This window comes from Aquarana catesbeiana, linkage group LG11 (assembly GCF_042186555.1).
Source record: "Aquarana catesbeiana isolate 2022-GZ linkage group LG11, ASM4218655v1, whole genome shotgun sequence".
Classification (NCBI taxonomy): Eukaryota; Metazoa; Chordata; class Amphibia; order Anura; family Ranidae; genus Aquarana; species Aquarana catesbeiana.
In genome coordinates this window covers 143,948,732-143,975,721 of record NC_133334.1, presented here as the reverse complement: position 1 = coordinate 143,975,721, position 26,990 = coordinate 143,948,732, and the positions used below count along the sequence as shown (strand labels likewise).

The window sequence follows — 26,990 nt, the reverse complement described above, 5'->3', positions numbered from 1 at the left end:
AGAGGAGATGGTGAACCTTTATCCCCAGACACCAGTTGCAGAGACAGGGGATTTGATAGACTTTTCTGCTGAGGAAGAACAACCTGGTGAGCCTCCAGCAGAAGAAGAGCTGTTATTAGGGCCAAACTTCACTGTGCTCTGCCCAGCACTGATAGCATCTTCTGGGTTCCACGGAGAGGAGATGGTGAACCTTTATCACCAGATAACAGTTGCAGAGACAGGGGATTTGATAGACTTTTCTGCTGAGGAAGAACAACCTGGTGAGCCTCCAGCAGAAGAAGAGCTGTTATTAGGGCCAAACTTCACTGTGCTCTGCCCAGCACTGATAGCATCTTCTGGGTTCCACGGAGAGGAGATGGTGAACCTTTATCCCCAGACAACAGTTGCAGAGACAGAGGATTTGATAGACTTTTCTGCTGAGGAAGAACATCCTGGTGAGCCTCCAGCAGAAGAAGAGCTGTTATTAGGGCCAAACTTCACTGTGCTCTGCCCAGCACCAACAGAAGTATCTGTGAAGTTACAAGGAACTTCCCCAGCTGAAGCGCTGGCAACCGGACAGAGGGTCCAAGACCTCTGCCCCACACCTGTGGCAGTTTCGGAGGCTCAGTGTGAGAAGGTGGCAATCACTTCCCAGCAGCAGATACAGGGGGAGAAGGGAGAGGAGGTGTGTGTTGTCCCTCCCCAACAGTTAGCCGGAGCAGATGGTGTGGGGTTTCCAGCAGAAGGGCTGGCAACAGGGCTAAGTACTGCTGGACTCTGCCCTCAACTAACAGAGGATGGATTTCCTGTGGAGGTGGATGGGACTTCAGTCTCCACCTATATACCCCAGGGATGCTGGGCATTCGGCCCAGATCCCCAACAGCATGACGGAGTGAGCCCAGACACCCTGTCGTCTCTCCAGCGGCAGAAAGGACTCCAGGGAGATGGGGCCAGTCCAGGCCTCTCCCCAGCGGCAGATATGTTCTCTGAGAGAGGCAGAGGTTGGCTGGGTGAGTAATGCTTTGTTTGGAACAATTTATTTGGGGTACTGTGTGGGTACAGGCATTAGAGGACTGGAACTACTGACTAACTTCGGAGTCAACCCGTCTGGTGTCTCCTCCTGTGTTAGTCTCCTGCCGAAAGAGGAGAAATGTGACAGACCTATCCGGGAGAGAGACTTTTGGAGGGGACTGTATGCTAGCCTCTTGCCGATTGATCATGGGCCCTGGCATTTGGGGGAACGGTGTTCTTTGTGAGCTGTATGCCTGGGGACCCTTGAGGTGGTATTACTGTGGATTCGGGTCCTGGTCCCCCAGGACACACAGACTCTGGGGACCCTGGATTTGCCATATTGGAATAGTGACTGATTCATACCGTTGGGACTCCTACTGTTAAATGCTAATGTCATCAATTCCAGCTACCTGTCTATTGTCTGCTAAAATGTGTATTGTAAATAAGTCTCTAGTATGGGATCTAAGAGTCATTAGATCCCCATTGTGGTTTGTGTTTATTCAACTCTGCTATTGTGATAATGTTGATTGGGGGTTCTAAGCTACAAGACGGCCAGTCTGGCCTAAAGGTCATGTCTGAGTCATCTAGGCTGTCTAAAGGGATTAGTTAATTAGCCCATGTTAACCACTTCCCTACCCGCCTATAGTCAAATGACGTCCACAAATGGGATCTCCCATCCTGGGTGGACGTCATATGACGGCCTCGGGTTCCTGGCTGCCTAGGGGGCGAGCGCGCGCACCCGCCGCGTTGCTCGGGACCCGGTGCGTGTGCCCGGCGGCCGCGATGTCCGCCAGGCACCCACGATTGCCCGTTAGCCGGGCCGGACCGTGGATCTGTGTGTGTAAACACACAGATCCACGTCCTGTCAACTCAGAGGAGAGCGATCTGTGTTCCCAGAACAGCAGAACACTGATCGGTCTCCTCCCCTTGTACGTCCCTGCCCCCAACAGTTAGAAGCATTCCCTAGGAAACACATTTAACCCCTTGTGTCCCCCTAGTGGTTAACCCCTTCACTGCCTGTCACATTTACACAGTAATCAATGCAATTTTATAGCATTGATCGCTGTATAAATGTGAATGGTCCCAAAAATGTGTCAAAAGTGTCCAATGTGTCCGCCATAATGTCGCAGTCACGAAAAAAAATCGCGATCACCGCTATTATTAGTTAAAAAAATAAATAAATATTTTTTTTTAAAAAAATGCCATAAATCTATCCCGTATTTTATAGACGCTATAACTTTTGCGCAAACCAATCAATATACGCTTATTGCGATTTTTTTTTACAAAAAATATGTAGAAGAATATGTATCGGCTGAAACTGAGGAAAAAATTTGTTTTGTTTTTTTAAAAATTGGGATATTTATTATAGCAAAAAGTAAAAAATATTGTGTTTTTTTCAAAATTGTCGCTCTTCTTTTGTTTATAGCGCAAAAAATAAAAACCGCAGAAGTGATCAAATACCACCAAAAGAAAGCTCTATTTGTGGGGAAAAAAAGGACGTCAATTTTGTTTGGGTACAACATTGCATGACCGCGCAATTGTCGTTTAAAGTGTGACAGTGCTGAAAACTAAAAATTGGTCTGGGAAGGAAGGGGGTGAAAAGGCCCGGTATTGAACTGGTTAATTAGGCTAATTAGGTTACAGGTGTATTGTTAGAGTAATATGAGCCGGAGGTATGCACCTCCACTGTTTGTGTATAAAAGAGCCTGTATTTTTGAATAAAGGAGATTCCTGGTTGAACTTACATACAGCCTGCCTGTAGTTCTAATCCCGGAGCATGGTATGCCTGAGCAATCAGATGTTGCGATCTACAATCTGATTCTATAGCAGCAGAGGAGTGTCGGGAGAGTGGAACCGAGCGAGCAAGGGGCTCGTTACATTATGTTTCATATATTTGCGATTTTGTGTGTTTTTTATGCACTTTTAAAATAGATTTTCACTAATTTAAATTTCACATTGGTTTATCACAGTTGGGGGTAGCGCGGAACGTTTACCGTATATTAGGTCACTCCAGGACCTTAATGTGCTTCTTCTTGAGTCACTCCTTTGTTGCCTGGGCTGTGTGTTTTGGGTTATTGTCCTGCTGGAATACCCATGCACAACTCATTTTCAATGCCCTGGCTGAGGGAAGGAGGTTCTCACGCAAGATTTGATGGTACATGGCCCTGTCCATCGTCCCTTTGATGCAGTGAAGTTGTCCTGTCCCCTTAGCAGAAAAACACCCCCATAATGCTTCCACATCCATGTTTGAGGGTGGAGATGGTATTTTTGGGGTCATGGGCAGCATTCCTTCTCCTCCAAACACGGCGAGTTAAGTTGATTCCAAAGAGCTCAATTTTGGTCACATCTGATCACAAAACTTTCACCCAGTTTTCCTCTGAATCATTCAGATGTTCATTAGCAAACGTCAGACGGGCCTGTACAGGTGCTTTCTTGAGCAGGGGGACCTTGCGAGCGCTGCAGGATTCAAGTCTTTCATGGCGTAGTGTGTTACCAATTGTTTTCTTCGTGACTATGATCCCAGCTGCCTTGAGATCATTGACAAGATTCTCATGTGTAGTTCTGGGCTGATTTCTCACCATTCTCATGATCATTGAAACTCCAGGAGGTAAAATCTTGCGTTGAGCCCTAGATTGAGGAAGATTGACAGTTATTTTGTGCTTTTTCCATTTGCGAATAATCACACCAACTGTTGTCTCCCTCTCATCAAGCTGCTTGGCAATGGTCCTGTAGCCCATTCCAGCCTTGTGTAGGTCTACAATCTTGTCCCTGACATGCTTGGGCAGCTCTTTGGTCTTGGCCATGGTGGAGAGATTGGAATCTGATTGATTGCTTCTGTGGCCAGGTGTCTTTTATACAGGTAACAACCTTTAAGAGAATGCTCCTAATCTTAGCTTGTTACCTGTATAGAAGACACCTGGGAGCCTGAAATCTTCCTGATTGATTGGGGATCAAATACTTCTTTCACACATTAAAATGAAAATCAATTATTACTTTTTTTTAAATGCATTTTTCTGGATATTTCTGTTGTTATAATGTCTCTCACTGTTAAAATAAACTGATCATTTCTTTGTTGGTGGGAAAACATACAAAATCAGCAGAGGATCAAATACTTTTTTCCCCTCAATGTGTATATATATATATATATATATATATATACATATATACATATATATATATATATATATATATATATATATATATATATATATATATATATATATATATATATACACCACCTGAAGTGTATTATATACTTTACACCACCAAATGCACTGTATATATAGTCTACAGTGAATGCAGAGTGTATATATATATATATATATATATATATATATATATATATATATATATATATATATATTTTTTTTTTTTTTACAGGATGTCAAGGTTGGGTCCTGGATGGGTGCTATATGGCACTAATATTTGTTTCAATATTTTTATTGAAGAAATAGCAGGTTACAAATAATTCAACATTGAATTACACTGCATATACACTTGTAATACATCGTTACAAACAAAAGCAGGAGCATGAACCAAAATGTTATATTTATAACACTCTAGGGCACGTATATACGTGGCACAAAGTTTCGGACTGAAACTAAGGCATAAGGCCTGGAATTATTCTTAGGGACTGGGTGTTAAACCTGTGCCACACGCACCCCCAGCGGGAACTAACTGTGCGTGGGCAAGGTTGGAAATGCATTAGGATCATACCTTTAACTAGCCGGTCTCTCCGGTATAGTCATCTTGGGTGTAGGTCCTGTTGTTACTGTGGATAGTCGATGTGAATCCTGTTTACTAAGATCTGTCTATGTGGATAGTGAATGTATGTGGAGAGGCAACGATTAAAAATAAAAACAAAAAGGGGTGTTAGGGAAGGAAGGAGGGGGTGGGAAGTTCGAGACCGAGTGTGGTGCTGGTACGTGAGGCAGTATGTACCATCTCGTCCCCCAGGTCAAGCTATGCAGGTTTCAACATGATGTTGTTGTAGTCTGTCGTTTCTTTGAAATGTAACCAACAAGCCCATGTTGTATAAAATTTAGTCGGCGTATCCCTAGCTTGGTGTATTATATCTTCCATCTCAGCTATTTTCCCTATTCTACGGAGCCATTCAGCAATGGTGGGAGGAGAAGTAGTCCGCCAATGCGTGGGAATGCAGAGTTTCGCCGCATTTATGAGATGTATAGTAAGAGTTTTTTTATAGGTCGATGGTGGTATAGATGTATGGTGTAAGAGATATTGGGCCGGCGAGAAGTCAGGGGCATACGTTGTGATCTGCGAGATAAGTCGGTGAACTTCTGTCCAGTATGGTGTGATTAGGGGACATTCCCACCAAATGTGCAGTAGAGAGCCGTGAGCGGTGTTGCATCTCCAACAAAGCGGAGATACCTGAGGGAGGAATTTGTGGATTCTGTCTGGTGTTCTATACCATCTAGAGTATAGTTTGTATCCATTCTCTTGTGCGGATACGTTTATAGATCCTTTATGAATGTGAGTATATATGTTATGCCAGTCTTCTTGTGTAAGGTTTATGGATAATTCTCTCTCCCATTTTTGGCGTGTCGTTGCTTCCATGGACGGTGTGTCGGGGAACAGCAGAGAGTACATGTCTGAGATGATGTGTCTCTGGGGGCTGTGACTCCTGCATAGGGCTTCGAACGGGGTATGGTCTCTGTACCATTGGGATTGTGGATTAGAGCTCTGTAAGAAATGACGAATTTGGAGATATTTAAAGAAGTGTATGTCCGTGTCAGGAAGTCGAGTTCGGATGTGTTGAAAGGATAATAATTTTCCTTTGTCAAAGAAGGATTCTGCTCTGATGGACCTCGGTGTGGGTTCATTATCAGTGTCAAGATGTGTGATGCCTGGGGGAAAGTCCGGGTTCCAGTTAAGTGGGGTCAGTGGACCGGGTGAGGAGGCAATGTTCACTTTTTTACAGACTGTGCAAAATATTTGTAACGTGGGGCCTGTTAGGGGATGTGATTTGTTTTCGTGCGGTGTTTTGGGTGGGCTTATCCATGGTAAGTGGTGAATAGGCAGAGAGGAAAAGTTTCCCTCTATATCAATCCACACTTTAGTCCCTGAATGTAAGTGCCAGTCTATGATTCTAGCTAAGTGGCACGACCAATAATATTTTTGTATGTCAGGGAGGCCGATTCCTCCTTTCAATTTAGGGATTACCAATTTTTTCCAGTGTATACGTAACTGTTTGTCAGCCCATAGAAATTGTAGGCAAAGATTTTTATATGTATCAAAGAATGTCTGTGGTAATTTAATCGGGATTGTTTGAAGTAGATAGAGGAGTCTGGGGAGGATGTTCATTTTTATAATTGCTGCTCTTCCAAACCATGAGAATGTGCCTCTATTCCAGTTTTGGACGTCCTTCCTTATTGTTTGCAGAATGGGAGCATAATTTTTAGGGTAGAGGTCACTTAGGTTGCTGGGAAGCTGGATCCCTAAGTATGTAATGGCTTGTGCATCCCATCCAAACTGAAAGTTGGCTTTACAGAGGGTCACTGTGGAATCTGGTAGGGAAATGTTAAGGGCTTTAGATTTGGAGAAATTTATTTGGAGATTGGACAGTTCCTTGAAGAGGGAAACGTCTTTTAATAAATTAGGAAGTGTGGTGATGGGGTCTGTTAGGAATAGGAGAATGTCATCAGCGTATGCTGCAATTTTGTATTGTTTGTTGGCTATTTCGACTCCTTTGATGGTTTGATTCGCCTTAATCCTGCGGAGTATTGGTTCCATTGTGAGTATAAATATGAGGGGGGATAAGGGACACCCCTGTCTGGTTCCGTTCGACACGGAGAAGGCATCCGACAGAACACCGTTAACCCTGATTTTTGCAGTTGGGGACGAATAGAGGGTTAAAATGTATTGAAGCATGCGTTCTTTAAACCCCAATTTGCGTAAGACTTCTGTCATGTAGTCCCAGGCCACCCTGTCGAATGCCTTCTCCGCGTCGAGGGAAAGGAAGAAACCCGGGGTGTTGGAGGACGATAACCAGTGGTGAATATTAATAGCTTTCAGGGTATTATCCCTGGCCTCTCGCCCGGGGATGAATCCTACTTGATCTAGGGAAATCAGCGAGGGGAGTAGGGGGAGTATACGGTTTGCCAAAATTTTTGCGTAGAGTTTCATATCTACATTGATAAGCGAAATAGGTCTGTAATTGGAAACTATGGTAGTGTCTTTACCCGGTTTTGGTATCATCACAATGTGAGCTTCGAGAAGGTCCTTACATTTGTCAGGTTGGGTATATAGTGAGTTGAAGGTGTTTAGTAACTGTGGCAGGAGTGTATCAGTGAAGGTCTTATAGTAGTCGACAGGTAGACCATCAGGACCAGGGCTTTTGCCTGGTTTTAGTTGTTTAAGGGCAGCTATGAGTTCCTCCTTTGTGAAAGGTTTATCTAACTCATCGGCTTCTGCAGTAGTGATGGGATGTGGCCCAAATTGCGATAGGAAGTCCTCTATCAGTTTTTTCCTGTAATCAGTTGGGTCAGTCGTTGGGTGAGTCTTCAAATTATATAATTTGGAATAAAATTGTTGAAACTGGTTTGCTATATCGATTGAAGATTCTATTTTGTTCCCTTGTGGGTCTAGGAGATTGTGGATAGTTGAGTTTGCTCTTTTGGATTGGAGGGCTCTGGCGAGCATTTTACCAGATTTGTTCCCAAATTCGTAAAAAAATTTTTGCGATAGGGCGAATTTACGTCTGGTTGATTTCCCTATTTCCTCTAGGAGATCCTCTCTGGCTTTCAATAGCTCTTGGAGATTTTGATCCGTTAACGATTGCTTGTGCTTTCCTTCTAGAGATCGAACTCTGTCAGATAGTTTGTTTAGAAGTGTTTGCCTGGCTTTGCGTTGTTGCGAAGTTATTGAAATTAATTCTCCCCTAATGACGCATTTATGAGCCGCCCATAGGGTCACTGAGTTGGTGTCGGGGGAAGCGTTTTCTCGAAAGTAATGGGACAAGCAATCGTTAAGTCTCTTCTGATGTGCAAGATCCGTGAGGATAGAGTTATCTAATCGCCAGTTCGGATATCTCGGGTAGGAGGCTGGGAATGTAATTGTGATGGAAATAGGATGATGGTCCGATATTACCATTGGGTCGATTGTAGCGGTCAGAAGTGAATTTAGGTCGTATTGTGACAGGAAAAGGTAGTCTATCCTTGGATACCTATTGTGAGGTGATGAGTAGAATGTATAGTCTTTAGTATTTGGGTGCAATGTGCGCCATGCGTCGTGTAGAGTTAGGTTGGCCAGTTGCGTTTTTATTGCGCGGAGTGCACGATAGGTAATAGAGGATGCACCTGAAGATGCGTCCATGGAGGGGTTAAGGGTTAAGTTGAAGTCACCCCCAACAACCAACAGACCCTTTGAAAACGTGGAGAAGTGTTGTAGGGTGTCGCGCAAAAAGGGGACCTGTTGCCTATTGGGGGCGTATAGGTTAGCCAATGTAACAGGCTTGTTGTGCAATTTGCCTTTCAGAAAGATGTATCGTGCGTTGCTGTCAATCATTGTGTCGTATATCTGAATGGGACAATTTTTGGAAATTAGGATGGAAACTCCCTTAGATTTGGCATCTTTATTTGTGGCATGGTATACTGTTGGGTAAGATGAGTTAAAAAGTTTGGGAATGGCGTCCGATCTGAAGTGTGTTTCTTGAAGAAACACTATATCTGCTTTGGCTTTCCGTAGTAGTAGAAGTAATTGTGATCTTTTTTCGGGGGTATTGAGTCCCCGTATGTTTAAGGAGTATAGCTTGACCTGGGGGGTGTCACCTCTTCTAGGGGGTGGCATTTCGCTATCAAGTGCTTACACTGTGTGTATGTGTAAGTGGTGTAGGTGTTGCGTAAGGGAGCGAGGGGGATGGGGTAGACGAGGAGAGGATAAGGGAAAGGGGGTATATTAGGAGGTTGATACTCCTAAACCGTAAACCGAGCAGGCCTGGAATCAAATCCAATACCTGTGTTAATATGTTCGGTAAGGTACAGAGTGAGGGCAGCGTGAACCTGTCTAAGAGAGGTCCTCACCTGTCCAAACTACTGTGTGGGGGTTGAGAAAGTCTACACGGGAAAGATGAGAAGTGAAGTAGGATTGTGGTATACCGCTACTGTCTAAGCCAGAGACGGGATGAATATATGTTTTTGGGAAGCGTTGTGTGTGTTTGTGCCATTTCTGTTTTGGTTTTCCTTATGTTCCTGTCTTTGGTGTTGGATATGTGAATGGAATAAATGGGTATGTTTATATATTGGTAAGTCGGGCGGACCGTTAGGTCAGGAAGGAAATCGCAATGCAGAGTGTGGTGGTGATGGGTGTGGGTGTGTGAGAGTGAGTAAGTGAGTGCTCCTCCCCCCTCCTCCAAGTCCCGGGCTAATGGACAATCATTCGGCTGACTGCTGTGAAGCCGCACACATGAGAGAGCTCATCTCGTCTGCTGCGTGTATTCAGTCAGCTTAGTGCAGTAACGATACGCTGGCATTTGGGAAGGGAAAAGCAACGGATTCTACTGGCTGTTTTACACATTGGCTGTTCCATCTGCTATACCCACTGGCTGTTATACTGCTCTGTTCATCGGCTGTTCCATCGACTCTACTTACTGGCTGTTCCAGTCTGCTCTACTTACTGGCTGTTCCAGCGTCTCTACCCACCGGCTGTTCCATCTGCTCTACCCACATCGGTGTCTAGCAGTACCTGGCCTTACGGTACAGGAGAGTGACTACATCACGGAGCTTCCTTGATAAACGGACAGACGGACGGATGGACGGCGTGGCAAGGTAAAACAAACTTGATTAAAGCTGAGAGTTGAATAAACTGAAAAAGCAGAGTAAGGGGGAGAGGGCTTCATTTGTTTTGCTAGCCTGGTTACATGCCTACAAACCTCTCAGTATAACAAGACAGCCACACACTGACACTCTCCCTAATAGCAGACGGGTGGACAGCTGAGGTGAGGAGAGAAAGAGAAACGGCCACTGCTGCATCTCATCGCTTTACTCCAATTAGGCAAACTTCACAGTGTAAAAAACAGTTATAGAGAGAGAGGTCTCTGACAGGCTGTATGCCGGCTCACAGCCCCTCCGTACAGTAAAACAAAAGCACACTGGCATCCCTCAGAAGACAGAAGGGAGGCTAATTGGAGTGGGAGAGAGAGAGAAGTATTGAAAAGAGTGGCTGCCCTGACGGGCTGCAACCCCTCCCCCACCCCCCAACCCCCTGCTCTATTCTACTCGAGTGGAGTGTGAAGAGGGAAGAGCGAAAAGGGAAAAGAAAGAGGGAAAGAACTTTTTTGTTTTCTCCTTAAAGATGACAACGCGCAGACAAGCAGCCTTGCAACCAACAGCAGGGAGAGGCAGAAAATCGATAGAAGGCATTAAAGCGTACCTATCCCCCCGCATACCTGAACAAATAGGAAGGTCGGATGCAAGGAAGCGAAGCGGAGGTAATGTCATGGGCTCTGTAGAAATAACAGAACGAGAATCCCGGGTAAAGCAGGCAAGCACCCAGATGACCCAAATGACAAACGACAGTGTCGTAGGAAACGGCAAGAGATCCCCTACAGCAGGGAGAGGGAGGAAGACCCCAGAGCCAAGCCCCCCCGGAAGTGTTGGGAGTCCCAAGGTAATTGGGGTTAAGAACAAGGGCCAACATATACTTGATAATGGACTTCAACCAGGGGGCATGCAAAGCCCACTAGTAGAAAGCCGGGAAACTATGACGCAACGGGAAAATAGCAGGTGGTCACTAGAAGAGGCACCAGATACAGAGACCGTAGTTGGAAGAGGAGGAGAAGATCTAAGCCCCGGTATGGACCAAAGCATCAGACAGGAACATATAGAAATCACAAGGTGGGATAAGGGAGTAAAAGAGGTGCCGCACGGATATGAGCAAGACCAGGAGAGCGCTCAGGATGGCAAGGGGAACCCACAGGGGCAGAACGGAGCAAATACAGAACCAGAAAGGGATATCTGGGAGTTGTTGAAGGCCCTCCCCACCAAAAATGACATACAGGAATTAATAAAAGCAGTTGAACAATCATGTATGCAAGCTGTGGCAAGTCTAAAAGAGGACGTCAGGGATCTGGGATACAGAGTAGAGGGGGCAGAAAAAGAACAAGAAACCATCACACAGGCAGTGGTTGATGTACAAGAGTCCATGAAAAAATATGAAGAGATATTAAATTCATACAGAGACCAGCTGGACGAGTTTGAGAATAGGGACAGGCGACAAAATATACGTATAAAAGGATTAAAGGAGTCAATTACAGCGACAGAACTAGCCCCAGCAGTACAAAAAATTTTTGGACAGATTCTGGGGGATCAAGCTCCAAGCATTATTGAAATAGATCGGGCACACCGGGTCCCTCTCCAGAACACAAAAGCTGATACACCTAGAGATGTAATTTGTAAAGTTCACAAATACACCGTGAAAGAAAACATAATGAAGACAGCTCGTAATATTCCCACAATTACATTTGAAGGCTCAAACATAGCACTGTATCCAGATATCTCAAAAAGAACTCTTTTTAAACGAGGGTCGGTCCGCCCGTTGCTAGAAACCCTACGAAAGGCCGATATTAAATACCGGTGGGGGTTCCCCTTTAGCCTAACAGCTTCTAGGGATGGAAAAACTGCAACCCTGCGAACAAAGGATGATTTAAATTCATTTATAGAGAAACTAGACCTCCCAAAGGTGGACTTTATGGACTGGAGAATAAAATCTTCAAGGCCCAAGGTTAGCAAGGGCTAACAGGGGTGGAACCCAAAGAAGGACTTAGAGGACTTTTTTTTTTTTTTTTTCCCTCGCTGGGAAGAGTTCTACAGGGTGAAGCCCGGGAGGAGGGGGGAATAGAGGGGGGGACTTGAGGGAAAATGAGGACCTTGTGTAGGTCAATAGGCCAACCCCAATTAAAGGGGAGAATAATCCTGCGGAATGCAGGGAAGGGGGGTAGCATGCACATGGGAGGTGTTGATATGTGCAGGCTCCCCGCCCGATTTTTAGATATACCCCTAAAGAGAGGTTTTTTGTATGGGGGAAGAGTATGTAAGGGTTATGTTTATAACACAAAGGTGATTTATTTTTTTTCTTTTTGTTATGTTATGCATAAGTATGTGTTTAATGGGGCACTGAATGTTGGAAAGGGGGAGGTAAGGGGGGGGTGGGAGTGGCAGAGGGGAAGACAGAGATTAAGGGCAAGGGAGCAGGGGGTTTCTGGGATAAAAGGAAATGACAACAATATTGAAAATACTTTCATATAATGTGAGGGGGTTGAGCTCCCCAAATAAGAAAGGGAGACTATGGGTGGAGTTGCAACATCTGGGAGCTGATGTGATTCTCTTACAAGAGACCCACTTCGGGGGCGGCCCGATTTTAGGCCTGCCCCAGAATATACTGAAGCAATGGTATCATGCGGTATCCCCAGTAGCTAGGGCAAGAGGGGTCTCAATTGCATTTAAGAAAACATGCCCCTGGATATTGGAGAATCTACAAAGCGACCCAGAAGGTCGGTATTTGTTTGTAAAAGGAGAAATACAGGGGAGACGATATACCTTTGCTTCGATATATGCACCCAATGAAGGGACTGTTAATTTTTTGGTTAAAATGTTTCAAAAACTGGAAGAATTTAAGGAGGGATGTGTAGTGGTGGGAGGAGACTTCAATATGGTGCTAGATCCAAGTACTGATACATCCACGGGTAGATCCGCTTTGTCTTTTGGAGCTATAAAAAGAATTAAACAAACCTTATGCGCACAACATCTTGTGGACAGCTGGCGAGCTCTACATCCAGGGACTAGGGATTTTAGTTATTACTCTAAAACACATGATATGTACTCACGGCTGGACCTTTTTCTGGTGGACCAATACTACCTGGGAAATATCAACACAAGTACAATCGAACCAATAACTATATCCGACCACGCTCCAATAACTCTGACTATTAGACCAACTCAAATGGCTCGTTCAGAACGAATATGGCGGCTGAACGAGTCATTGCTAGATAAGGAGGAAACAGTGGAGAATCTAAGTATTAAGATAAAGGAATATTTTGAAATAAATAAAATAGAAGGAATGTCAGACCAATTGGTGTGGGAAGCCCATAAGGCAGTTGTAAGAGGGGAGCTAATCGCCATTGGTGCGCACAAGAAAAGGGAAGATAAAAGAGAGATAGACGAACTACTAGAGAAGATTAAGGCCTTAGAGATAAAGCACAAGGAAAATCTCAACCAAACAGATGGTAGGTGTTTGGAAAGCTTACGAGTAGAGCTTTCACAATGCTTAGAATATAGAGCAAAGAACAAGATTAGGTTTTTTGCTAACAGAGCATACGAACAAGGAAACAAATGTGGAAAGCTGTTAGCAAAACAACTTAAAAAACAACAGGACTCTAGACACGTGCATAGCTTATTAGTACAAGGCAAGAAGATACTGGACACAAAAGCTATAGCGAAAGAATTTGGTAAATTTTACGAAGAATTATATAACATTGATAAAACAGAACCGTCTGAGGGAGGGGAAAGCGAGGATCGAAGGAGGAATGAGATCGATGAATACATGGAGAGTGCTGTTATGCCCACAATACCTAAAGAGGTATCAGAGGATATGGAGCGTCCAATCACGGTTGAAGAGTTGAGTAAAGCAATAGCAGACTTGCCCCCCGGGAAAAGCCCAGGGCCAGATGGGCTGACAAACTCATATTATAAGAAACTTCTCCCAGTTCTGGTAAAACCTCTCTGCAGTTATTTTAACTCCATTAACGCTGCGAACCCACTCTCTCCAGAAGCATTAATGGCATATATAACGGTATTACCAAAAGAGGGAAAAGATCCCCAGGTGTGTGCTAACTACAGGCCTATCTCTCTGCTGAACTCCGACACAAAACTACTGGCAAAAATCCTGGCATTGAGACTTCGGGAATACATAGGTGATCTGGTACATCCAGATCAAACGGGGTTCATAAAAGGACGGGAAGCCAGGGACAATACCATCCGCGCTCTCCATGTATTGCATTGGACGCGATATGGTCCGGATAGAGCCCCAGGTATCACTCTGTCGATGGATGCCGAGAAGGCCTTTGACAGAGTGAACTGGGGCTTTATGAGAGCAGTATTGGGTAGGATAGGGCTGGGGGGAAAAATGCTAGGATGGATTATGTCACTATACGGGAAACCAAGAGGAAGAATTAAGGTTAATGGGACAGTATCCGATTGCTTCAACATACAAAACGGTACTAGGCAAGGGTGTCCACTGTCGCCCTTGATATTTGCGTTAGTGATGGAACCATTTCTACGCAGAGTTAGGAAGAACGAGGATATAGTGGGGACATACATAGGACATATGGAACATAAAGTAGCAGCATATGCAGATGATCTGCTATTTTTTCTCTCCGCTCCTCAGACATCTATACCCGCATTGATGGAGGAAGTACAAAGATTCGGAGGGGTGTCTGGTTTCAAGATCAATTTTGAGAAATCAGTCATCCTCCCTAGTAATATATCAACGGAGATGGAGAGGTCGCTGAGAGAGATGTATCCATTTATATGGAATAAGGAATCACTGACATACTTGGGGGTACAAATTAGCGCAGACTATGAACTACTGTATGAACGTAATTATGGCTCACTACTGAAAGAAATAACAGAAGAGCTAAAGCAATGGAAGGGTAAATTCCTGACTTGGTTCGGAAGAATCAGTGCCATAAAAATGAGCATACTGCCCAGAATGGTTTATGTACTGCGCACAGTGCCAATCAAGTTGCCAGTGACTCTGTTTAAGCAAGTGCGTAGGCTATTTGTGTCCTTTGTATGGAACGACAGGAGGCCTAGATTAGCCTATGATATTTTAAGAAGAAACAGAAGTGAGGGCGGCCTAGGACTCCCGGACATATCCACCTACTATAAGGCCATGACTCTAGTAAGAATAGTAGACTGGTGCCAGGACTTAAAGAGGAAACCATGGGTACAGGCAGAAATGTCAATGGCAGGAAGAAACCTGGCAGGAGCCCCATGGATCCAAGGGTCATCGAGGGGGCTGTCACAATGGACATCACCGATGACCCTGAACTCATTAGAAGTATGGGATAGAGTGAATAGTAAGGGTAGATATGCCCCCCAGACCTCCCCTCTGGCTCCTCTAGAGGGATTTCCCTGGTTCCCCCCGGGGGAGGAGACGGGTAGTCTGGGGGCATGGGGTCAGGATGGGAATACTAGATGTGGCAAGTTTGCACCCAATGGAGCCCTTTTATCACTGACAGAAATGGTCATGAAATTCGGTAAGATACGAATGGCAGAATGGAAACATCACCAAATGAAGAGCTTTTTCAAGAAATCTAAACCATTAAGACCCATGAATTCACTCACAACATTTGAGAGGCAGTGTGTACAGACTTTAGAGTCTGGACATATGCTATCCCGAATGTATAGAATGATTTCAAAGGAACAAGAAAGGAAGCCCCCATACTTTGTAAAAGAGTGGGAGAAGGAGCTAGGCCAAGTATGGACAGATAAACAAATTAATAGAATGATATCGTTAACATTCACAACATCTATAAGCTCAAAAGTGCAGGAGACGGCATATAAATTCCTGGCGAGATGGTATAGGACACCAGTAAAACTAGCACAAATCTTCTCAGTATCTAGCGATAGATGTTGGAGGGGGTGTGGACAGAGGGGAACATTTCTCCATATTTGGTGGACATGCCCAATAATTAAATCATTTTGGGAATCAGTGGCCCCATGGATTGAGAAACTAACAGCGGATCCCTTGGAATTCGGACCCATACAATATTTGTTCCATGGGAACCCTAGACCTGTCAAAAAGTATAGGGAAAGCATAACCCCACACTTATTAAACGCAGCAAAAAAACTGATCCCGAAATACTGGAGGCAGGATCGGAGCCCGTCAGTCATGGAGTGGAGAAATGAGGTTAACATAATAAAGGAAGCTGAGAGGTGGGTTCATGTGGTTAAAAACCAAAAAAAGAAATTTGAAATTATATGGGCAAAATGGGAACAGTGCGACAGTGAGATAACGGAAGAGGGGAGCTAATAATGGATAATGGAAGTAGAAATTGTATAGTCATTAAGAAATAAGATAAACCCAGAAAGAAAGAATTAAACATTAACATGACTTCTCCAATGCCAATTAAGTAAAGGGGGGGGGGGTAAGATAATGTATGGATATATAGTCTCATTTTTCCGAGGGAGGTTTTTTTTTTTTTTTTGTCTTCCATTCACCCTGATTCCCTTAATTAACACGGAGTGGTGAGGGTAAGGTGGGGTAGGGGGTTTGTTTTTTTTTTTTTTTTTTTTTTCTTCTTCTCCCCCTCTCTTCTCTTTCTTCTTAAATAGGAATTATAAGGACCACAATGATTTATAACACGATTTAGAAGAAAGGGGATTTCACTGCATAATTCAGTTTATTAAGTCCACACAGCGGGGGGATGAGTAGAATTAAACCAATACTAAGAAAGGGGGGAGGGAAAGAGGCACAATTTATTGATTATGGTCTATAGTGATCTAAGACACGTATTGAATGAAGGGGAAACTCACTGATTTAAAGTAATAAGCACGTTTGGATATGGGGGGAGGAGTTGAGTAAAGTGGTATTAAAGATGAGAGGGGAGAATCACAGAGGGGAAGGGAGGGGGAGGGGAAGAAAGGGGGAAGAGGGAGAGAGGAAAGGGGAAGGGGAAAGGGGTTATCTATTTTTTTTTTTTTTTTTTCTGTGTTATAGTTTGGGGAAGTCACTTATAATTTATAATATTGTTATTCACGTTTGTATGTTGGGGAAAGGGAGTTGGAGCAATATAAGGATAGGGGTGGTTGGAGATATTAACAAGGAGGAAGATTGTGGATCCCTTTTTTCTTTTTTTTTTTTTTTTTTTTTTTTTTTGTCTTGTCCTACCCTGGTTAAATGGGATATATGGGGTAATTGGTGTTTTGTTATTGGATCGTGGGTTGAAATTAGGGGTATAGTAAGTTGAACGAATGCTATTGTATGATGTACCGTATAAATGTATAAGTATGTATTTTGTATCATATAAATGAATAAAATTTTGATTATTAAAAAAAAAAGGAAGGAAATCGCAGTCCACCATAGGTGCCCAGTTTTGTTAACCGCTGTATGTGTATTTATGTATGGCCGGACCAGCCATGGAGATCAGGTGCAATGGAGTTCAAACATTAAGGCCTTGCAGAAAGAAATTCAACAATTGGTAAAACCCAACAACAAACAGAACTTGGTATGTATATTAAGAACTTAATCTGAACATGAGAATGTCCTGAGGTTTCTGACTCCTGTCCCAGGTGAGACCAAGAGTAGGAGTTACGGGATCTGAGGTTTCTCCATTTTACGTATGGGACGAAGGAGTGTTTTCTATAGAACGGGGTATAAGATTTTACCTTATTGTTCGTGGAAAATGGGGTCATAGTTGATCAAGGGAGAGTTATGTTATGAGTCCCTATAGCACGTGTGACCTATCTTCATCTGCTGGGTAAGTTATGAGGTACTCCCTGCTAGTTAGTGTTATGTATGTGAAACAAGGTCAGATTTAGGAAAGAAATGAAATGAGCTAGCCTTGGTCTCCGCCACTGCTATTAGCATCTCCGGGTATGTGAATCATAGATAGAATGGGAGGGGCGGTAGGTATGCGAAGTGCCAGATGAGGCGCATTAGTCAGAGATAAGCAGGCTTATGTCTGGGAGGTTCGTGAATAATTAGAGACATTGGGGGCGAGTTTAAAGTGTGATTGGCAGTAGGGAAGCCCCGGCCAGCTCATATCAACACACCTTGCATACATATACCATTCTTGTTACGTATGGCAGTGAGTTAGTTACGTTAGAACATTTAAATGTGATGTATGTGGATAACATGAGTAACATACCACATGTATTATCTATAGGCAGATTAAATAGTTGAGCAAAGCAAGAAACAGTTCCAATGTACAACCTGTTAAATCGATCGATAAGAAAGTGATGGGGCAAAGAATACATTTCCTTTTTGGGTAAAATAGTCTCGTATCAGATCATAGGAGTAAAATGAGCAGAGACTTTTGAGTGGTAAAAAAATTGAGTCCTCAAAAGCGATCGAGTGTTGCTTACCTAATCAGATCTAGAGGTCGCAAAAGTGAACGTCGGGAACTGTCCAACTGTGGAATGCGTGAGCTTAAACGTTCCTAAAAGAAAAAAGAGAAAAAACAAAAAGGAAAACAGAAACACCTGGTAACTTTTCTTTGCATGCGGCGAGCCTCTGTTCAGATAGGTGGAGAGCGATCGTGAGTCGGGCCAAAATCTCTTCTGGCTCGTCTTGATCACGGAGAGCCGGTTGGACTGATGTCATTGCGGTTCCCACTGGAGGATGTGTGCGATCTGTTGCCCGACGGTGATCTGCGTCTGCGATATCTGGCTTCCTGCGTTTCCATAGATTCTTCGTGCCGTTGATCTCTCTTGGGTGGGGGGAGGCGGAATTCGGCGTACCAGTTAGGGACTTCCATCATAGGGATGCCCATGGCGTCGCAGAAAGGCGGCAGGTCTTTGGGTACTCTAAGTAGTGCTGTGCGGCCGTGGTAGGTAGCGGAGAGACCGAAGGGGAACTTCCATCTGTATGGTATGGCTTTGGCGCGAAGTGCGTCTAGGAGTGGTTTCAGGTCCCGTCTGTTTTGCAGGGTAATGCCAGATAGATCTTGGTATATGTGTATCTCCGAGCCACCATGGGTGGATTGGATTCTAGTTCTCGCTTTGCGGAGTATGTCTTCCTTCAACCTGTAGTCCACCAGGCAGCACACCACATCTCTGGGGGGGTCAGATTCTTTACCTTTGGGTCTGAGTGCACGGTGGATTCTCTCCATATCTATGTTGGTCTCTGCTGGCCGGTCTAATATGTTGTTGAATAGGGATGTAATGGCGGCAGGAAGCTGGTCATTTTCAACAGATTCGGGCATTCCTCTGACACGGAGGTTGTGTCTTCTGCCCCTATTGTCCAAATCTTCCACATGTCTCTGTAGGTCTCTCAATTGAATGGTGTGTGCATCAATTTTGTGGGTCACTTTGCGGAGGACAGTGATGTGCTGGGCTGTAGTTTTTTCCACATCTTGCACTCTGTCAGCCATGGCGCTTAAATCAATGCACAGGTCAGCTATGGCAGCTGCCAGAGTATCTTTAATATCAGCCGCCACTGTTTAGGAGGCTTGGGTGTTGCTGTGCGAGCGCGCTGTGGGCTCCGGAATCTGAGGCGATGAGGCTGGGAGTCGCTCCAGGCATTCCAGGCAGTGGCGGTGTTGAGAGCTGTGAGGGAGTGTGGCGGGACGCCGCCATATTAGATCTCTGGGAGCGGAACAGTTCGGGGATACTCTGGCTCGTACCGTTCTGCTGGTGTCCTCTTGGTGAACGGGAGTGGGAGGCGGAGGATGTCCTCGAAGCTGTCCCCATCTTTCAGAGTCTGGCAGTGTGTTTAGGCGCTTGGCTGGAGCGGAGAGGCTGTGAAGTAGCGGGAGCTAGTCTCTCAAGCGTCCATCTTCCCGAGCAGCCAGGCCACGCCCCCTATGGCACTAATATTTGGGTTATGGTCCATTTAATTGAAGTGTGGTAGTATTCAGGGGGTCACCCAGGATGGGTGAGGAATTCCCGTGGAGTAGCTTTAATCAGGAGAGGACTGACTCGCAGTTCTCTCTGTGCTAATAGAGAGATATTTGGGACCCGGAATTTTGGAGGCTCTGAAGTGATATTTGGGTGGAAAAGAGCCTCCACCCCTGACTACAGGGATTCCAGAACACACGGAGTTAAGAGCTAGGAAGCAGTTCTTAAAGGCAGGAAGTAGTGCTAGGAGTGGTGGTGAGGAAGAGTTGTTGAATACACCTGTCTTGGAGAGCTGTGAGTCTGCTGGAGGTTGCTAAAAGATTTAACAAGGACTGTTAAAACCTTGGGGGTGAAGACCCATCCACAAACTGTAAGTGCCTTTTTTTTTTACTTTTACTTTGTGCTGAAGATAAGCAGACTTTATTTTGTATTTTTGCTTGTGTGCTGCTGGAAGCCTTATTTTGATTTGCTTGCTGAAAAAGAAAAGCACTTTTGTTTAAAGTTTATCGGCTTTGCACTCGGTCCTGTGGAGCTACAATCCCCCAAACCTTACGTTTTGGGGAAACGGCTTACAAAAGCCATTTAAAACTGAAAACTGCCATTTAAAACTGAAAACTGACATGTAAAGAGACAGTGTACCTATGGCATGTCTTGGGTGAAATCAGCTCAGACACTACAAACAGCAGAAAAAAAAACCATGGAGGTGGTCATCAAGGCATTGGTGCAAGCCACCGTGACCCAGCAGCAAGCCTCAGCAGAGGCAAACCATCGCCATGAGGAAGCGATGGCTCAGCAGCAGCAGGCCCTGGCACAGGCTGTGGCTGCACAACAGGAAAGCACGCGATTGCTAGCCGCCAAGTTTACTGCCCTGCAGGAGTCCACTCAAGCACAGGTGGCTACCTTGCACGAGGCAGTACAGCATCTGGCTCAGGGACAAGAGCAAGCGGTCATCGCCGCTGGCAACCAGGTGAGAGCTAGCCATTTCTTGCAAAAACTAACACCCAGTGATGATGTAGAGGCTTTTCTCACCAGAGAAGTTGACAGGCCCGCAAATGGTGGAACGGGCGGTGATGGACTGGTACCTGCGGTCCCTGCCAGATGACCTACAGCGCTGGGTAAGCCATGGAGACCCTGCAACTGCTGACCAGCTGGTAGAGTTGGTCAAAAGGTACACCGTGGTGGAGGACCTGCTCGGGACTGCCAAGCGTCGGGAACCCACACCAAGGGCAACCAGACAAGCCACAGCACCTAGGAGAGAAGCCCTGCCAGACGTTGGAGCTCGCAAACCTGCATCATCTTCCGCAGAACCACGGAGATTGGTTCCTGTCCCAAGGATGGGGGACATACAGTGTTGACGATGTAGGTCCTGGGGGTATACCTGGGCACAATGCCCACTTTAGGAGGAGCCTATGGATTGCGGGACTGGTTGGAGAAGCTCCTTCTATGTGCAAAGAGCATGTGCCACTCATCTTGATCTTGCTGCAGGACGGTTTGAGTGTGAAGTGTGGGTGAACCACCTTACTGCCGGGGCTATACTGGACTTCGGTAGCATGGTGAGGCTGGTACATGCCGGGGTGATCGGGAGACTCGGCCCCATAAGTAAGACTCTATGGGTAGTGTGTATACATGGGGACACTAGGTAGTACCTCCTGGTTCCGGTGACTGTTTCTTATGGCTGTACCTGAGTGACACAAGAGGTTGGGGTGGTAAGAGGTCTGGTACATGACATCATAGTGGGGCGTGACTGCCTGTTGTTTATTGAACTGTGGAACCAGGTACAGACGGGGCTGCCAGGACAGCCAGGAGAACTGGGGACACTGGGCCTTTTGGGGCCAAACCGTGAGGGGTCTGGTCCAGAACCACCCACAACACACACCCATAATGTTGGGATACCTGTCACTGATAATGACATTTCAGAAAATATGAATATAGATGATAATGCTCATCATTCAGGTCTCAAGACTGAGTTGACCTCGGGGGGGGCAATCTCTCCGCTACAGGTCATGTTGGGGGAGGACGAAGAGGAATCTTCCCCATTGCAGACCTTGATTGAGGAGGGTGAGAGGGAAACTTCCTCTAGGCTAGTGCACCCAGATTTTGGGGTGTCCACGGGTTGGCACCATGCAGCTATAGGACCCCACTTTGGTCAATGCTTGGGAGCAGGTATCGGTTATTAATGGAGTCCCACAAGTGCCCGGTGCTGAACAAGGGTTTCCTCACTTTGCATTGAATGAGAACTTGCTTTATAGAGTAGCTGGAAGCAGAGGGGAAACCCTTAAGCAGTTGCTGGTTCCCCAGTCGTATCGGCGGATGCTCCTTGATTTAGCCCACAACGATGCACTGGGGGACACCTGGGGGCTAAAAAAATGGAAGCCAGGATAACTAACAGGTTTTACTGGCCAAGGGGTAAAGGCTGAGGTGAAAAGGTACTGTGCGTCCTGTCCCACTTGCCAGTTAACCGCCCCGGTGTCCCACTACAGAAACCCCCTGGTACCCCTGCCCATAATTGAGGTGTCGCTTGAATGGATTGCTATGGATCTGGTGGGGCCCTTAGTAAAGTCAGCCAGGGGACACCAAAATATATTAGTAGTCCTGGATTACGCAACTAGGTATCCTGAAGCGGTCCCTTTAAGGAAAAATACCTCTAAAGCCATTTCCTGGGAGTTGTTTCAAATGTTTTCATGAACTGAGTTCCCCAAGGAGATACTGACTGACCAGGGCACCCCTTTCATGTCAAAGGTGATGGCGGACTTGTGCAAACGGTTTCAAGTGAAGCAGTTGCAGAAGTCCGTCTCTCACCCTCAGACAGATGGCCTCGTTGAGAGGTTTAATAAGACCCTAAAGTCAACATTAAAAGGACTTGTTGCTCCCTGGCCTGTTATTTGCCATCCAATAAGTTCAACAGGCATCCATGGGCTTCTCACTATTTGAACTAGTATACAGGCTGTAACAGGTGAAGACCCCGTGAACTGCTGGATCTAGTGAAGGAAACCTGGGAAAGTGAGTCCTCACCACACAAAACAGTGGTGAAACATATCACTGAAATGCAGGAGAGGGTGGCTAGAGTGATGCAATTAGTGAGGGAGCATCTCCAGAAGGCCCAGGATGCCCAGAGGAGGGTGTACAACCGGTCCGCTAACATCAGGCAGTTTCAATTGGGGGACCGGGTGGCTGTTCTGATTCCCACAGTAGAGAGCAAATTTTTAGCCAGATGGCAGGGTTCCTTTGAGGTGGTGGAAAAAGTGGGTAAGGTGAACTACAGGGTGCACCAACCTGGTAAAAGGAAACCATACCAAATTTATCACATCAATTTGTTAAAACCCTGGAGAGATTGGGAACCACTGTCTGTGGTACGTGTCAATGCAGGAGACCCTGCCGGAATTGACCTGGTGCAGGTTGCTGCTACCCTCTCTAAGCCTCAAACCCAACAAACGAAGGAGTTTCTGCAGAGAAACAGAGCAATGTTTTCAGGGTTACCTGGTCTCACCAATGTCATTAAACATGACATTATAACAGAACCCAATGTAAGAGTCCGATTTGAACCATATCGCATCCCAGAAGCTCATAGGAAGGCAGTGCTTCCAAAGAGGTGAGAAGGAAGCTTGAACTTGAGTACAATAGTTTTGGTACAGAAACCCAATGGCATCCTGCGTTTCTGTAATGACTTTAGGAGACTTAATGAAGTGTCCAAGTTTGATGCCTATCCGATACCCCAGGTAGACAAGTTAATTGAAAGGTTGGGTCCCACACGATACATCACCACATTAAACCTCACAAAAGGGTACTGGCAGATTCCCCTCACCAAAGAAGCCAGAGAGAAAACTGCTTCTTCCACTCCTGAAGGCCACTTCCAGTATAAGAGGATGCCATTTGGTTTACACTCAGCCCCTGCCATGTTCCAAAGGTCAATGGACAAAACATTACACCCCCATTAACAATACATCTCTGTCTACCTGGATGGTATTGTAATTTTTAAATTTTTTTTATAATTAAATTTTTATTCATTTTCACAGTAATACAAAGATGTATAACATATAGTATCGATACTGATATTCATTCTCCATAGTACACATTTTAACTTGTTCAATTAACTGTATATATATCAACTAATAGTGTCAACTGTCAGGTCCGTCCCTCTACCCAGCTCACCCTATTGGGATCTAGCTGCGACCAGGCTGGGGTGCCATCCAAAAAAAAAGAAACTTTCTTACTTCATTGTTTATCACATCCAGTACTTCTGGTTTTGGATGTACATGTAAATTAGTAATATGTATCTCCAACTTCTTTTTTTGTGTTAATAGAGAATAGTGGAAGAATAAACTTGGAGGTGGGGTAAGAAAAAAGAAAGGAGAGAAAAGAAAGGAATTAAGGAACTATAATCCTGTATTTGTTGCCATTATATTTTATAAATTATATTCGGGTAGTTTATAAACTTATTTTATCTGGCTATGCCCATTTGGTAGTTGCCAATCTGTACGTGTATTATAGATTTGATACCATTCCATCCATGGTTCCCAGTGACTAAGAAATTCTGCATATTTCCCCGCTATGTTAGCTAGCATGCCTTCATAAGTGTGGTGAATTGTTAGTGTGCGGATAACGTCTGCAATCTCTGGAAGAACAGGGGATCTCCAGAACCTAAGAATTACCAATTTGATGGCTAAGAATAGGTGGGTAGTAAATATCTTAAAGAGTGGTGGTATATTTTCTATTCCTAGGTTTAGGATAGCCAATGAAGGTGAGCATTGTGTAGCCACTCCTGTGACTTGTTGAAAGATTGCAAATACATTGGGCAGAACCTAGCCAATTTTCCACAGGTCCACAATATGTGGAACAGGGTTCCTGTTTGTGTGCTGTTTCTCCAACATAACGAAGGTGTAGAGGGGTCAAATTTGGCTATTCTGTATGGCGATAGATACCATCTCTGTGAGATTTTGTGGGATAATTCCCAAAGATTTTTACTTTTAGTTGCTGAGTGGATGTGTTGTAGCGCTTTGTGCCACTGTTCTTCTGTGTATGATGTGTCTAAGTCCCTTTCCCATGCAAGCATGGGAGTTGTTTTCTTGAATAGATTTATGATCAAGAAAGTTGTAGAAAAGTGATATTCCACCTTTGCGGTCTTCTTTAGAAGTAACATAAACATGTATTTTCCAAAATAGATTGTATTGTAACAGTTGTCTACTTTTGAGATATGAGGTTACCCGTATGTAGTTAAATTGTTCAGAAGATGGAAGAGTATATTCTGATTGTAATTGTGTAAAGGTTTTCAGTTTGTTGTCTATGTATAGATCTGAAGTCCATTGTATGACTCCAGATATCCATTTGGATAAACATAAGTTATGTACTAACAATGCTATTACAGCAGTGGGTATAGCAAGATTGATAGTGGGCGTTAAGGAAGATTTGGATATTATTAATTTTTCCAATAATCTAGAGTCACTAGGACTGTGGGAGATGCATTTTTTATTTTTTTATTATAAAAGGGGGAAGCTAAGATGAAATTGTTGAGATTCCTACCTGGTATTTGAATTTGTTCTAGGAGACCCCAAAGTGGTGTTGTTTGGTTAGGAAACCACCTTTTGGCCTGTGCCAGTACTGCAGCTTTGTGATAATTAGTGAAGACTGGTGCTCCTACCCCTCCTGCCTTTTTTAGTTTGTAAATTAGAGAAGGCGCTTCTTGCTTTTTTACCCTCCCAAAGGAAGTTGGCGAGTGTGCTTTGCAGATGTTTAAAAAAGGTTTTTGGAGCTGGTATAGGGACCGTTCTAAAGACATACAATACTTGCGGTAATACTTGCATTTTAAATGCTGCTAGCCTGCCTGACCATGATAATATACTGTATGTTTGCTTAATTTGTGCGTTCCTTCTTTTACTTTACCTTCAAGCGGGAGGTAATTAGCTTTGAACAGCTGGTCAGGATGAGAAGTAAGGTTAAGGCTCGGTTCACACATGGGCGGCACGACTTGCAGGTCGCCTCAGCGAGGCGACCTGCAAACGACTGCCGGGGCGACTTGCGAGACGACTTCTGCATAGAAGTCTATGCAAGTCGCCCCAAGTCGCCCCCAAAGTAATACAGGAACCTTTTTCTAAGTCGGAGCGACTTGCGTCGCTCCGATTAGAACGGTTCCATAGCACAGAACGGGAGGCGACTTGTCAGGCGACTAGGTCGCCTGACAAGTCGCCCCAGTGTGAACCGAGCCTAACCCCCAAGTAATTAATCATATGGTTACTCCAAATATATGGGAAGTTAGCTTGTAAATCTATTTTGTTTTGTTGAGATAGGCCCAAATCTAGTATATATGACTTGGTTTCATTTACTTTATAGTATAACACTTTGCCATAATCTTGGAGTACAGAAGACACTTTACCTAGGGAAGACACCGGATCTGTGAGCATTAGAATTACATCATGGGCAAAAAGACTAATGACATGTTTTCTAATATTGAACATGAAGCCCTGTATGTCAGGTGATTGTCTAATGTATGCAGCGAGAGGTTCCATTAAGAGATTAAAGATGAGAGGGGACAAAGGGCAGCCCTGCTTTGTGCCATTCGTAATCCTGAAGGATTTAGAAAGCATCCCTGATGTGTACACTTTAGCTGATGGTGAGGTATACAAGGCTAGGATCGCGGACAATATATGTCCCGTGAATCCGAATTTTCTTAGGGTTTGCGAAAGATAGAGCCAGTGTACCCTGTCGAACGCCTTCTCTGCATCCAAAGCTAGGAGCAGAGAAGGTGTACGAGCCCCCCTGGCTATGTGAATTATGTTGATTAGGCGTTTTGTTGCATCAGAGGCTTGTCTGCCCTTTGTAAAGCCCGATTGGTCAGGGTCAATCAGGGTGGGGAGAATATCCACCATTCGAAGTGCAATCATTTTGGCGTAGATTTTTAAATCATTATTTAATAATGATATTGGTCTAAAATTATGGGGCTGATCTGGTGTCTTCCTAGGTTTAGGCAGTGTCACAATGAGTGCCTCGAGCATCTCAGGAGGAAAGGAAGCAGAGGCAGCTGCACCATCGAATACTTTGAGAAGGTGCGGTCCTGAAATTGACTAGAAGCTCTTGTAATAGTCTCCTATAAGTCCATCTGGGCCTGGGGATTTGTTGCTCAGGAGCGTTTTTATTGCTTGTAATAATTCAGTCAGGGAAAAGGGTGAGCTAAGCTCTTGGAGTTGAGTAGGTGTAAGTGTAGGTAGTTTGACGTTAGATAAAAAGTCATTTATAGTCGTTGGTGTAGGTTGTGGTGTTAGGTCGTCTTGGTTCAAGTTGTAGAGAGAGCTATAATAGTTGCTAAATGCATCTGCGATGCCTTGTGGGTCATATATTTTTTCTTTGCTTTTGGGATGGGTGAGGTGAGCTATTTTGGTCTTGAAGCGTTGTCCCTGTATTCTCCTGGCCATTGCTTTCCCGGCTTTGTTA

The 26,990-nt window shown here is 44.7% G+C and overlaps 1 long non-coding RNA gene across 1 annotated transcript in view; it reads left to right on the top strand.

The window, feature by feature from the left end:
- Positions 1-9,648: 9,648 nt before the first annotated feature.
- LOC141113000 (uncharacterized) overlaps positions 9,649-26,990 on the top strand; it is a 72,210-nt gene continuing 54,868 nt past the window's right edge. Inside the window, exon 1 of the long non-coding RNA XR_012236691.1 lies at positions 9,649-9,776. This is a non-coding gene — a long non-coding RNA (uncharacterized lncRNA). The remainder of the gene's footprint in view (positions 9,777-26,990) is intronic.